The sequence below is a fragment of the Alosa alosa genome, chromosome 18, assembly GCF_017589495.1.
Source record: "Alosa alosa isolate M-15738 ecotype Scorff River chromosome 18, AALO_Geno_1.1, whole genome shotgun sequence".
Lineage (NCBI taxonomy): Eukaryota > Metazoa > Chordata > Actinopteri > Clupeiformes > Clupeidae > Alosa > Alosa alosa.
The window spans coordinates 27,451,945-27,464,583 of NC_063206.1; the positions used below are offsets into that span (position 1 = coordinate 27,451,945).

General features: G+C 40.2%; 1 protein-coding gene across 6 annotated transcripts in view; it reads left to right on the forward strand.

Moving 5' to 3' along the window:
* Positions 1 to 12,639, forward strand: part of pcdh15a (protocadherin-related 15a) — a 267,430-nt gene that overhangs the window by 183,578 nt on the left and 71,213 nt on the right. The gene's annotated exons all lie outside the window — the stretch shown is intronic.

The following is a 12,639-nucleotide window of genomic DNA, read 5'->3' on the forward strand; positions in this document are numbered from 1 at the left end:
CAGACACAGAGACATAGACAGACACACAAGACACACAAGACGTACACACAGAAACAGGAAGAGACACAGACAGAGGATGAGACGCAGACACAGTCACAGACACAGACACAGACAGACTGGATGCTTTTTCCCACAGGACAGAACAGGAGGGTTGACAAACAAACAAACCTATGCTATCTGCACTTAAGTTGCATACTGCTAGGGGTTCTTTATGTCTGGGTGATCATACTAGAGTCTATATCAATAGTCTGTCAACTTAAAACTTAATCCCACTACAGCCTGATGTTCCAGTGAAAGCAGTGTTCTGGTGTTCAGAATGGTTCAAAACAATCAAAACATTTATTGGTTTTCAAGTCATCTCACCAAATAAAGAGCACTCTCCTTTGAAGACACTAGAAGGCTAAAGAGAACTAGCAGGCCACAAATCCATCCACGTCCCCCATGTCTTGTGCTATTTGCCTTTCATTGGCTGGTATTTTTGTCTCTGTGACCAATGCTTAACTGAGGTCAGTGGCTACAACTGCATGTGTTTGAGGCTTTGATTGAGTGGAACAGGGGTCCTCCATTTTATGCATTTGTTTCTTCATAAACTGTACAGCTGTTGTTGTTACCATTGCGATAGATGGCATACATTGATTTCTGCTCTAAAAGGAAGTTTTAAATTAGTTTTATAAAGGAAGAGGACAATGGCGATGAGAGAATGCTGAGGGCAATATTCTCTTTTCTGCTTGGAATATGTTACCCTGGAAAAATCCAGACTCATTCACAAAGTGAATAGAGTCTGGTGACTCACGATTGAGATTTGTTTCCAATACTTACACTGTGACGGGTACTAACTTTGAAATCATTGGTCTAGCCTTACCAATCACATTTATCAGAGATTCCTAACTTTACAAACTGCTAATAAACAGCATCAACATTCAAGAAAAAATGTATATGGGTCTACCTTTGCTGTACATACATTTCTGCATTTTTCCGACTGCATTTTTTTATGTTTGTCTACTGTTTATCACAATAAGTTTTGGTTTTGTCTTCCCCTCTCGTCACTGATAGGCCTAACATTTCTCTTCTCTGAAGGAAATGGTTATGAACTATGGTGTTCCAGACTAGATCTCCCTGAAAGAAGCTCTAGGTAGGCAGGGCCAGGCTAGGAAAATGTAGCATGCCAGCATGTCTGTGCTCTATAAACAAGTGGTGAACTGTGTGTCTTTTAGTGACTCGCTGCCCACACTGCACACGAGCATACATCCAAACATGCAAGCACACACCCATGCACTGCAGTGAATGCAAAAGTTGAGCAGAGTCTCTTCCACGCTCCTCTGTGCTAGTGCTAGCACTATGACCTTGCCTGAGTGCCAGCAAGTGTTGAGTTCCTGCCGAACAATACCGGCCCAGGAGGCTCTGTGTGTTTTGCATGATTTTGGCTTACTAAAACACTATTTGTTGAAGGCTAGATGCATTTCTTTCACAATATCATTTATAATATAATATCATGAGAAATTATACAGCTGTACATTGTTACTGGTGTTAGTGTCATTCCACCAATCCATGATTTTAAAAAGGGCATGTGATGATGATATAACTAAATGAGGATAACTGAACATCCACGCTGTTGAGTCGTGTTCATGAATCGACACAACTCAGTGAGTGTGATGATCAGATGTACTCTGCAGTTCCAAAAGATTGGAGTCACTTAGACATTTGCATTCCACTTAATTATAGACAGAATACAAGCTGAGATCAATTACATTGTTTTTTTAACCAGGGCAGCAGTTTTCAGATTACATTATGTGCTTGCATAATTACAAAAAGGGTTCTCAAATGTTTTCTCAATTAGCCTTTTAAAATTATACAGTATCAGATTAGTAAACAGAATGTGCCTTTGGAACATTGGATGAATGGTTGCAGATCATGGGCATCTGTATACTTACTTATGTAGATATTGCATTACATATCAGCCATTTCTTTCTACAACAGTCATTTACAACAATAAAGGAGAATTCCGGTGTGATATTGACCTAAAGTGTGTTGAAACATGATACCGAGTGTGAACGTATGTCTCATATCCCATCTCGGCTTGTCCTCTGCACTCCGAAATCTGGCACTAGCTAGCCGATGCTACCAACAGCTTTTTCAATGGGGGTGCCTCGGGCATCGGCCTATAGCCATGCAAATAAATCACTGTTTTACACCATTTACGAGGCTCAACGTAGCACTGGTAGTTTACTTACAAGACAATTTATACAGACAGTATCTTCACGAAGTTTAGCGTTTGGTCACGAATTTAGTCACGATAAGTCGAGCGACGAGTAAGAATGAACAGGTATGATAAGGGATCAGATTCCAAAAATAATTCTGTGGAAAAGCATGGATTGCAGTTTCTTCCAGTAGCAGCAACTGGAATCCATGCAATTTCTAAGTGACACCAAACTTTTGAACGGTAGTGTAGATTAGTGCATTTATGTAAAGAGCCAGCACAAGGAGTGAAGTGGGTACTGCCTCTTCATCAAAGAGCAGTTATGGGTTAGGAAGACTGAGGTGAATGCAGCAATGGCCATTTTGCTCATTAGCTAGGCACTCAGAAACACAGACTAATGTGAGAAACACAGACTACAGTGTCAATCCTTAATCTCGGAAGCAGTCATCAAATAATGTCTAGTTCTTGAGGCAATTGTATTGAATGCATTTTTTATTCTAATTATTTTTTTTTTATTCATTGATATTGACATGCATCTTAGTATGGTGTGTGTGTGCACACACGCAAGGATGCATGCATACATGTGTGGTGTGTGTTTGGGGGGTAGTGCATACTTGGTATGAGAGCTTTTGCATAGGTAAATGTCACAGAGATGTTTTGTAATTCTGAACAGCCTCCTATTGTAAGTTCTAATAAATAGAAGTCTATAACGATGAAGGAAAGATGGAGGTTTGATGAGATCTAATAAACAGCGTTATTCTGCCCTGGAGAATAGTCTTATCATGCATCATCACTCCAGTGCAGTGAGACACAGAGACTTTTATTGAGTCTGCCTTTTTAAATCTTAACTGACAGCAGTGACTCAGCAAACAATACGATTGAGTGCTTCTCTCTCGCTAGTGTGTGTGTGTGTGTGTGTGTGTGTGTTTGTGTGTGTGAGAGAAAATCTACAGCAACAACAGGCGTGAAAGCAACAGCTAATCAGTGCGTGTCGGTGTGTTCATGTGTGTTCTCGTGTGCTGTGCTGTGGTGCATAGACGCCTGGCTCACGTTAACCCCGAGGACACGGCACTCCGACACATACGCTGCCCGCCGCTGCTGTGCAAAATGTTGATTCTGTCTGTCGACCGCGCCACGCCTGTGCTATGACTCTCCCCCCGCTGCGCGGGAAGTTGGGGGTGGGTGAAAGTCATAAATTATTCATCTTTTATCATCTTTTTTTTTCAAGGCTGGCTGTTTAGAGGGCAAAAACAGCTCAGTTGCAGCTTCACCTCTTGTACAGAGATATGGGAAATGTGCCATTTTGGAGGGCAGACATTTTGTGCCTTCCTTAGTGGCAGGAAGTTAAATGTGGCACCTGTGCCCTTGATAAGGCACATTGGCTTTGCAACCAGGTTATATGTGTATTTTCTGAGTAAAGTTTTCTTTGTATTAATTTGTATGTAGATCTATTCTATAACAACAACACTTCCACAATAACAAGTGATTAATTAGAGCCTCACTTGCTGAATCCTAAATTAAATACCTAATTAACTTAGTAAATTAACCAAATCCATTACAGCAATAGCTCTTAAGCAGATTGAGATTGATGATGCGAAGTCTCCTGCAATATGACACAAAGGCGAGATATTAATATAATTTTGTAATTAAATAATAATTAAATTATTAATTGTATTAATTGTAATTAAATTGTAATTAAATAAAGTTGTCTTAATCTCCTACATGAATATGCTGGATATTCATATTCTTTCCTTACTGACTGGTCATGGATCCTTTTAATAGAGCACCAGTTCCCTCTCTCTCTCTCTATCCCTGTCACTGTCCTCCACAGACAGACACACACACACACTTGACTTGTGACTTGACTTGGACTTGAGCACTGAATGACTCGAACTTGGACTCGGACTCGTGCATTCGCACTCGCGATGACTCATCGAGGACTCAACTTTTTTTTGTAATACATCATAAGGCTATAATTGTAGTATGTCATTAGGCTATAATTTGCTATATGATTTACATATCTAAATTATTTATAATACTAATTTTAGTGCAAGGGAATGTTAGGCTGCTGCGTCGTGTCATACATCGCAAGTCACGTCATGTTCACATGCAAAGCAAACTAACGTTAACTTTAACACCAAAATGCCTGGAGACATGGCCGCCGCCATTTCAATGTAGTATTGCCAGACAATACTAGTTCTCATACATGACGTGACATTACCTAAGATTACACTCAGCCTAGGCTAAACATCACACACTGCTGCTGGACCGCGCCAATAGCTGATCATCGTGACTTGGTGAATAGTGTTTTTCCTGACTGACGCGAGAAGCGAGGTTCCATTCATTCATTTTCATTTGGGGCGTGCCATGCCGAGCTTCTGTATTTGCAGCAGGCTATTATCGGATTGAAAGAAAAATAAACTAAACGTTTCCCTAATTTTGGTGTCATAAAATATAGAAGCACAAAATTAAATTGTAGCCTAGTAGAGTGTCCATGTAGAGTGTCAATGTACATGTGTGCGCAAGTGAAACTGACAAACTGAACCTCTCGTGGGTAGGCCAGAAACAACTATATTTAAAACCACGAATGAAGTGGATTACTGTTACTGTTCAAACGAGCGATTTGATAGCCTAATCCACTGCACGAAAAAAAAGGAAATAGCAACTTGTTCTATTTCTAACAGGTGAATATCGTAGCAAATAGTAGCCTATGGTGATGGCAGCTTTAAAAATATATTTATTTCACTCATCTCACTGAAATGAAGTTAGAATCTGGCCTGTTGCGCAAAGAAATTAATTAGGCAGATCTGCATCTCTGTTAACCCGAAAGCTAGTTTTCATCTCCATTGTTGATGTGAAATATGTCTCCATAGTGTCAGTGAAGTGATAACATTATGCAGTTGCAGGTAGCCAATGTTCACGTCACCAGAGTCAGAAAGAAGCTATCAAGCCAAGACGGGCCATCTCTGTTAGGTATTTCTGTCCCTCCCAAACTGCGCTAAAATTGTGTAGGTTATTTAACAGCCAGAATTTTTAAAAAATGCAAGGGGGAAGTATATTGTGTTCTTGTTTCATTTATGTATGTATGTATGTATGTATGTATGTATGTATTTATTTATTTATTTTTGGAAGGGTGGGTTGGGTGATTTGTTTTCAGTGAGGGCACACAGCTGCCATCCTGGCTCCAGCTGAGTATGGAGCGTGAGGGGCCACAGCTACCGAGCCCAGCGGGGCCCCTGATCCTCTCAGTCTGCCACAGGAGCGCTCAGCTTGCCCGTTGCTGTGCTCCGGGGATGCCTGGTAGTCTACCGGCAGTCCACCAGCACACAGAGCCTCTCTCTTTCCCTCTTTGTCTCTGTCTCTCTCTCTCTCTCTCTCACTCTTTCTCTGTCGCCCTCACTCTCTTCATGTCCCTCTCTCTGTCTCTCTCTCGCTTTCACTCTTTTTCTGTTGCCCTCTCACTCTCTCTCTGTCTCTTTCTCTCTCTTTCTCTCTCTCCACAGGCTGTCACAGAGGTGAACTTGCAGATTGGACACCCAGTGGGCCCTAATAGGAGAGCAGGGTAGAGAGCACAGACAGGCAGCTAATAAATGCCTCACACAAGGATTAGAACAGTTGTTTTGTTTGTCACATAGGGGTGCTATGCTGCTCACCCATTCATGGTTGGTATTGGTGTTGGAACTTGGAGTTCAGAAAATTAGCAAAAATGATTTTGCCAAATTATTAAGGAAATTAGTTTTAAAACATGGGTTTAGTTAATGTTTGCTAAATGCCGGACTTTAACCTTTGCCTGTTATTCAAATTAGCAATATTGAATTATTAGCAGGCATCCTGGTTCTCACACGGGGTCTGTGTCAAATCAGTCTGCGAGAGTGGGTAGTCACCAACTTGGTCACTGGTATACTAAATTGTCCTTATGTGGGACACTGCCTAATGTGGGACACCTAAGCTCCAGTGGGTGTGGCTCTTCCCCAAACTAATGAATGCCAGTGAAACTATGGGAAAGCCAAAGCTGTAGGGTCCTGTGATCAATCATTCATTTGATGTGGATTTAATGTGTTGTCCTCACATTGCAGCCTAATATAGCCTACTACTGAAGTCCAAAAAGTAAAAAAATGTCCCACATTAGGACAATCCACCCATTACATTAGACAGAAGGAGAAAAAAATACTTGGCCGATTTAGTGATGCTGTTAGCTATTCTATATGGGTTTACGGGATTTGCAGATTAGCACATTGTATTTTGTATATGTCAGCAGGGGGTTCAGAGGTCACACTGAAGCAGCGCAAACCCTGCCTCTGCTACGCCTGGAGAAGCCTAAATATATGGAACGCTAGAATAGGCTCTGTTGTATGTGTACCATAGGTGTTCAAATACTTGTGGGTAGTTTGCAACCCTGCAAGTTCTTTTTTTTCCCCCACTTGCACTGAAAGGAATAGAAGCTTATTCTGGGCCCGTGCACACTAAGACATGTCACGTGCGTTTGTGTGTTTTTCCTTGTGTATTTTGATATGTGAAGCAGTCCCTCCAAATTGTGTCAGGGAAGACAAAATATGTGTCTTCACAGTTTGTGAAAGGTTGTGCTGATCACCATAGAAACAAAGAACATGAAGAAAAAAAATACACAGCTCTCTCTCCAATCCTTGTCAAACCAGAGTTAATTTTCATTTAAAAGTACATGAAAATGAATGGTTTTTAAAGAGGTTGTAAAATAATGATTCTACATTTAGCTTGCACTTTCTACTTAATTGAGGGTAATTGCACTGTGATTATACGTCGCTAATGTCTTTAACATTCTCAAAGACTATTATTGTAATTTATGTACAGTAATAATTAAGCTTTGCAGAACAATGGAGAAGGCCACATAGTGTTCAAGAGCATAAAAGCAAATGTTTTTCTTCTCTCTCTATCTCCCTCCATCTTTCTCTTTGTTTCTTCATTTCTCTCCCCTCTATCTTTCACTCCATCTTTTCCTCTCTGAGATTATTTTTGTCATCCGTTTATGCTGGAAGTGAGATGACGGGGAAACAGAAGCACAGATGCTGTTCAAAGACAAGCCCCTTATCATCATGGACTATTCAAAAGTGTGGATTAAAACAACAATAGGGCGATCATGAATGGTCCTCAGTAAAGCATGACCATTAAACAGAACCTCCGCTCTCTCTCTCTCTCTGATATCACCCTTGACTGCAGCCAAGGCACATCACATAATAACATGATAATATCTCAAAATAGTTACAAATACAACCATATACAGTAGCTTTTAATATTACAATCTGTTCATTAAGGTTTAAATAATTAATTCAGGTGTGTAGATAAAGTTCATCAACAACACATCCAGTGTTTACACCAATGATTCTATGCTGGCCGTCGCCGGCAGTTACAGGAGAATACAGAGCGGCCGGCAGCGGCTGCTATGGGGTCTAGAGGGTTAATAGTGATGTTTTTAGGTAGTGCAAATGACAAATGACCTTATATACAGTACAGCATGCCACATACGGCAACATGTGGCAAAGACACCTTTTTGAGTGTAGTTATGGTAACAGAACGAATTGAAGCATACATGACAGTAGGAAGCTTGGATCGTTGTGCGGCATAGGCAGTGTAGTTCTTGCAGAGGTGGAAAGTAATTAAATACATTTACTCACGTTACTGTATTGAGTAGTTTTTCTGTGTATTTTGTATTTTTTAAGTAGTTTATAAAATCGGTATTTTAAATTTTACTTGATTACTTTTTGAGTGAAGTATTGTACTTCGCTACATCAAAAATCCCATCCGTTACTTGAGTAAAAAAAAAGTTAAGACTAACGAAAACAGAAAGGGTGAGAAAAAAAATTGCCCAACCACTAGCCTAGTGATAACTAGATGTACCCTAATAGCGGTACAAAATATGACCGCCGCTCAGTCCTGTACATCCGTTCCGCGAAAATAAATCACACTTCAATTTGTCTCCATATTTTACTCCATCCCCCACTCTTGAAACTTTTGTGTATGCTTGTTTGGCATGCCTGAGTGTGTGTGTGCGGCTGCACAGAAAGTACCCTACTGGTGCTGAAAAGGTGAATAGATTGTAGAATAGCCAAAGAAGATGTAGAATTGTTATAAAACCTTTAAAATCTCTAAACAATCACAAGTAGGGCAGTTCATCACAGTTCATCCATTGCAACTGGATTGATGAAAGGTCACTTACACCTGTAGGCTACATTGTATTTGGGAAAAGCAAAAGGTATCAGCATAATGTTATTTATTTATTTATTTTTTATGTATTTTTTTTAAACAAAAACATCTCTGTCAGTTCCATGCCATTTTCAACAGCTATCAAAAACAAAGGTCATTTTGGATGGATGGATTTTTGTGAATGTTTCTTCTTCTACATAAGATTTTAGTAATCTTTAGTTCATGTAATACTTTATTGTCAATGCACAAATTAAGTAACAGTAGTCTGAAACGTTATTGTTAATGCACAAATTAAGTAACAGTAGCCTAGTCTGAAACGAAATGCTGTTTTACATCTAACCAGTGGTGCATATAACCAAATGTCCAAATGGGCCTTGATGAAATACGCCGCTAGACTGTTCATACACATTTTAACGGGCCAAAGTTGAAGAGCTTTTGTCCGTATTGTTAGTGCAAATATAGGCTGATTCATGTTCCCTTGCATTGTTTAACTGAGGTCCATGGCTAGTCTGGCTTTCATCAGACCAAGCTCAATCTTTTAAGAAATCAAAAAATAAATAGCGGGCAGATCAGGCTGGGTTCACCCAGCCTAGTCCATAGGCACCCGATATTGTTTAATTTTCCGATTGAGATATACACGCTCTGGCTATTCTAAATGCAAAATGCATCAGGGAGTTATGACAAAACGGTAACTAACAAACTAGATCCTAATAGAAAGCTGTTAGCTTCCCTAAACTACAGGTAGGATTATAAGGTAGGCCTATTTACAACATAAATTGTCAATAGGCTATGCTGGCGACACAAATAAAATCTCCTTTGAAACCAATGGCTTTACGCCTTACAGTATCAAGCGGACTTAAACTGTCATATCGCGGGCTTAAAAGTTGTAATAACATTCACGCAGCTCCATGAGTCAAGGAAAGCGAATGAAGTAGCCACTTCTAAATGGGACCCACTACACAGTAACTTAAGGTGTTTTGCTAAAGCAGCCATAATGAAATGAAGGTGTCATTGTTTGATACTTCACACACACACGTGCTTTTTAATTTCACAGACTACAACTACCAAGCTGCAATCAAAGCACATCGATTCCCCTCACACCCTGCACGCACTTAAAACAAAATAAACAGGCGCCTCAGTCTCACGCATGTATAGGCAAAACTGTATCAGACCGGGTGTAACGTTGGTAAATCTTCCATTGCACAGAATGATTTTGTAGCACGGCAATAAATGACAGTCGAAAGATACAAACAGTGCTGCTATACATTTGTTTGGTATAACCGCATTTATAGTTTTCTACAAATGCAATAAATCAAATGCCTCCATCACTCAACCAACGCTAACGGTAACATTACCTAGGTCCTTATTGATATTACAAGATTAACGTACCTGCAGTAAAAACCAAGCATGTCCGATAAACATCCTCAGATTTATTTCGGCTTCAAGAAGAAATGGGAATTACACTTCATGTGAACATCGTCCTATCCTTATTAGATGTTCGCTGCGGTAAATTACAGTCCTTGTATGAAGCGCCCATTGTTTTTCCAACCCACTTTTAAATTCAAACAAAATTACGCCTCTCACTGCAACGATGCGCCATCTAGTGGACAAACGACTACTTCTCGCCAATACTGAAAAATGCAGCCATGATGAGGATGATGATTAATATTTATTTTGGCTTTCTTTTAATCCTACTGATTTTCATTTTTTACCGGGGCAAATCACAAATGAGTGATTATGAGCCAGGTTGATGTGGGCCCTTGAGACCAACATACCATAAAAGATTCACAGAGAACTGTGTCTGCCCTACCCTCCTTTCGGGGGTCCAGTCCAGCGGGGGGGCTGCAGATGAAAACGAAAAATGACGGTTCCATGCTATCCATGTGGGGGTACATGCCCACCAAGTTTTGTGTACCCCGGTCTTTCAGTGTCCCGGGAATCCTTGTTGGTGTACGCCACTAAATGTACACATAAATTATTTTATTGTAAGGCCCCCATGAACGAAAGTACACAAAACTTGGCATGCATTCAGAGGGTGTCATAATGATCCTACACTTTTAATTTCGTGCAGTTTTGACCTTGTCAGACAGAGATATTGAGATGAAAACACCTAATTTTTGCTTTTAATTTTTAACTAGGTGGCGCTATACATGAAATAAGTGGTAATGGGATGGGTTGACATGCCCCTTAAGACCAACATACAAAAAAAGGTGGACCTCCTAGGCCCTACGGTTCTCGAGATATTCACAGAAAACTGTCTCCGGCCACCTACAGGCCAGTTGGTGTATAGTAACATAAATTAATTTATTGTGTGGCCCCCATGAACGGAATTCCACAAAACTTGGCGTGCATACAGAGGGTGTCATAATGATCCTACACTTCCAATTTCGTGCAGTTTTGACTATGTTAGGTCACAGATACCTTCAATTACACCACCTCATTTTTTACTTTTTGTGTTTAACTAGGTGGCGCTATACATGAAATGAGTGGTTATGGAATGGGTTGACATGGCCCCTTGAGATCAACATACAAAAAAAAAAATGGTCCTCCTAAACCCTACGGTTTTCGAGACATTCACAGAAAACTGTGTCTGCCCTACCCTCCTTTCGGGGGGTCCAATTCAGCGGGGGAGCTACAGATCAAAACGAAAATGATGGTTCCATGCTATCCATGTGGGGTTACATGTCCACCAAGTTTCGTGGTACCCGGTCTTTCAGTGTCCCGGGAATCATTGACGGAAATTTGGGCATCGAAAAAAAAAAAAAAAACAAAAAAAAAAAAAAAAATCTGAAAATCTGATGATATGCCGCTGGCTGCGCCGGCTGTCATAATGATCAGCATGTAGCCTACAACAGGACATGAATCAAGCTGGCGCCATGCAGTCTTTCTGAAAGTGATGGAGCTGGATCACGAGATGAATCAGATTAGCCTAACCTATAAAAGTGTATTTTTCGCTATTCCAATGGGTTGTCTCAGTTCGTTTTAGCACCAATGATTGCGGAGATATTCAAGCAAACACCATGGGATTTCGTGTTTTGACGTTTGTGCTCACCTTTCTATGGAAAGAAGTTTATTAGCAGTTGTTTCCCCTCATTTTGATGTCTCTCTTTTTCCTGTTTTGGCCTTTGTTTTAGTAACCTGACTTGGCTTTCTTTGGCGAAAACACATTGCACCAGCAGCACAACAATTAGCGGTCCACTACTAGCGATGCTCAACTAAATAAACAAAAGATAGACTACCTTATGAATCGTGCAGGCGGACTAAACCATTTAGCTCTTTAGCAAGGGAGAGTGAGAGTGACCTAGACAGTTTTCACTATGTTTTGTAACGTTATACAAAATCCAGTCAGTCAAACTTTACATTTCGTCTGACATTCATTTTTACATTTAATTTGGAAGTTAAAATATTCAGGTAAAATAAATATATGGTGGAAATAAGTATTTTTTTTTCGTAATTAGCCTAAACTTCCAGTGAGTCTATTCAAAATTTTCACCACACATTATATTAACACACATATAAAAAATCCAAACATAAGAGTTTTGTGTATTAAAGTGGAATTGAACACAGGAAAAAGTATTGAAAGACAGCCTACTGAAATTTCTTCAATGTGATTTTGTCCATTGAAAAACAGATTCCAGGGGTCCCTCTTGTGAATCCTGATCTTTAGGGACCATTCGTTATTTATAAACGGGGCCACCGGAGGAAAATAGGGGAGGGTCATGTCTTTTTAGTCTTTGTTGAGGGGAGGGTCACCTAACTTTTTTTTGTCTAGGAGGGGGGGTCACCCACCTTTGTATTAATGAAAACAGCAAAAAATCAAAGTGGCTTTTTTGATTGTTGATTTCTGTCGCCATATAACGTTCTCTTTCGTTCCAGCTATGAATCGAATGAATCGTGCTTTCACGAATCGTGCTTTCACGACAACCACGTCGTTAACTTAAATAGGCCTACTGTAGGCCTACATCACTCTGAGTTCGCATTCAAGCAAGCAAAACGATGATTTGAATACATCTGTTTCTCTGGAAGGGCAAAGGGTAAGAACAGGACGACACAGAGACAGGCCAGAATGCAGGACTAATGTTATGAGAGTATTACAGTAGGCCTAATATGGGATATTCTACGGGAAAATATTAAAACGGCAATACAGCGGGGAAAAGTTAAAATGATAGGCAAATAGGCAAAATGAAATTGTGCAAATGGGCTTTTCAAGTCATTTGAGAAGTAAGGAGTGTAGCATGCTCCCAAATTGACGTCATTCTGAGAGT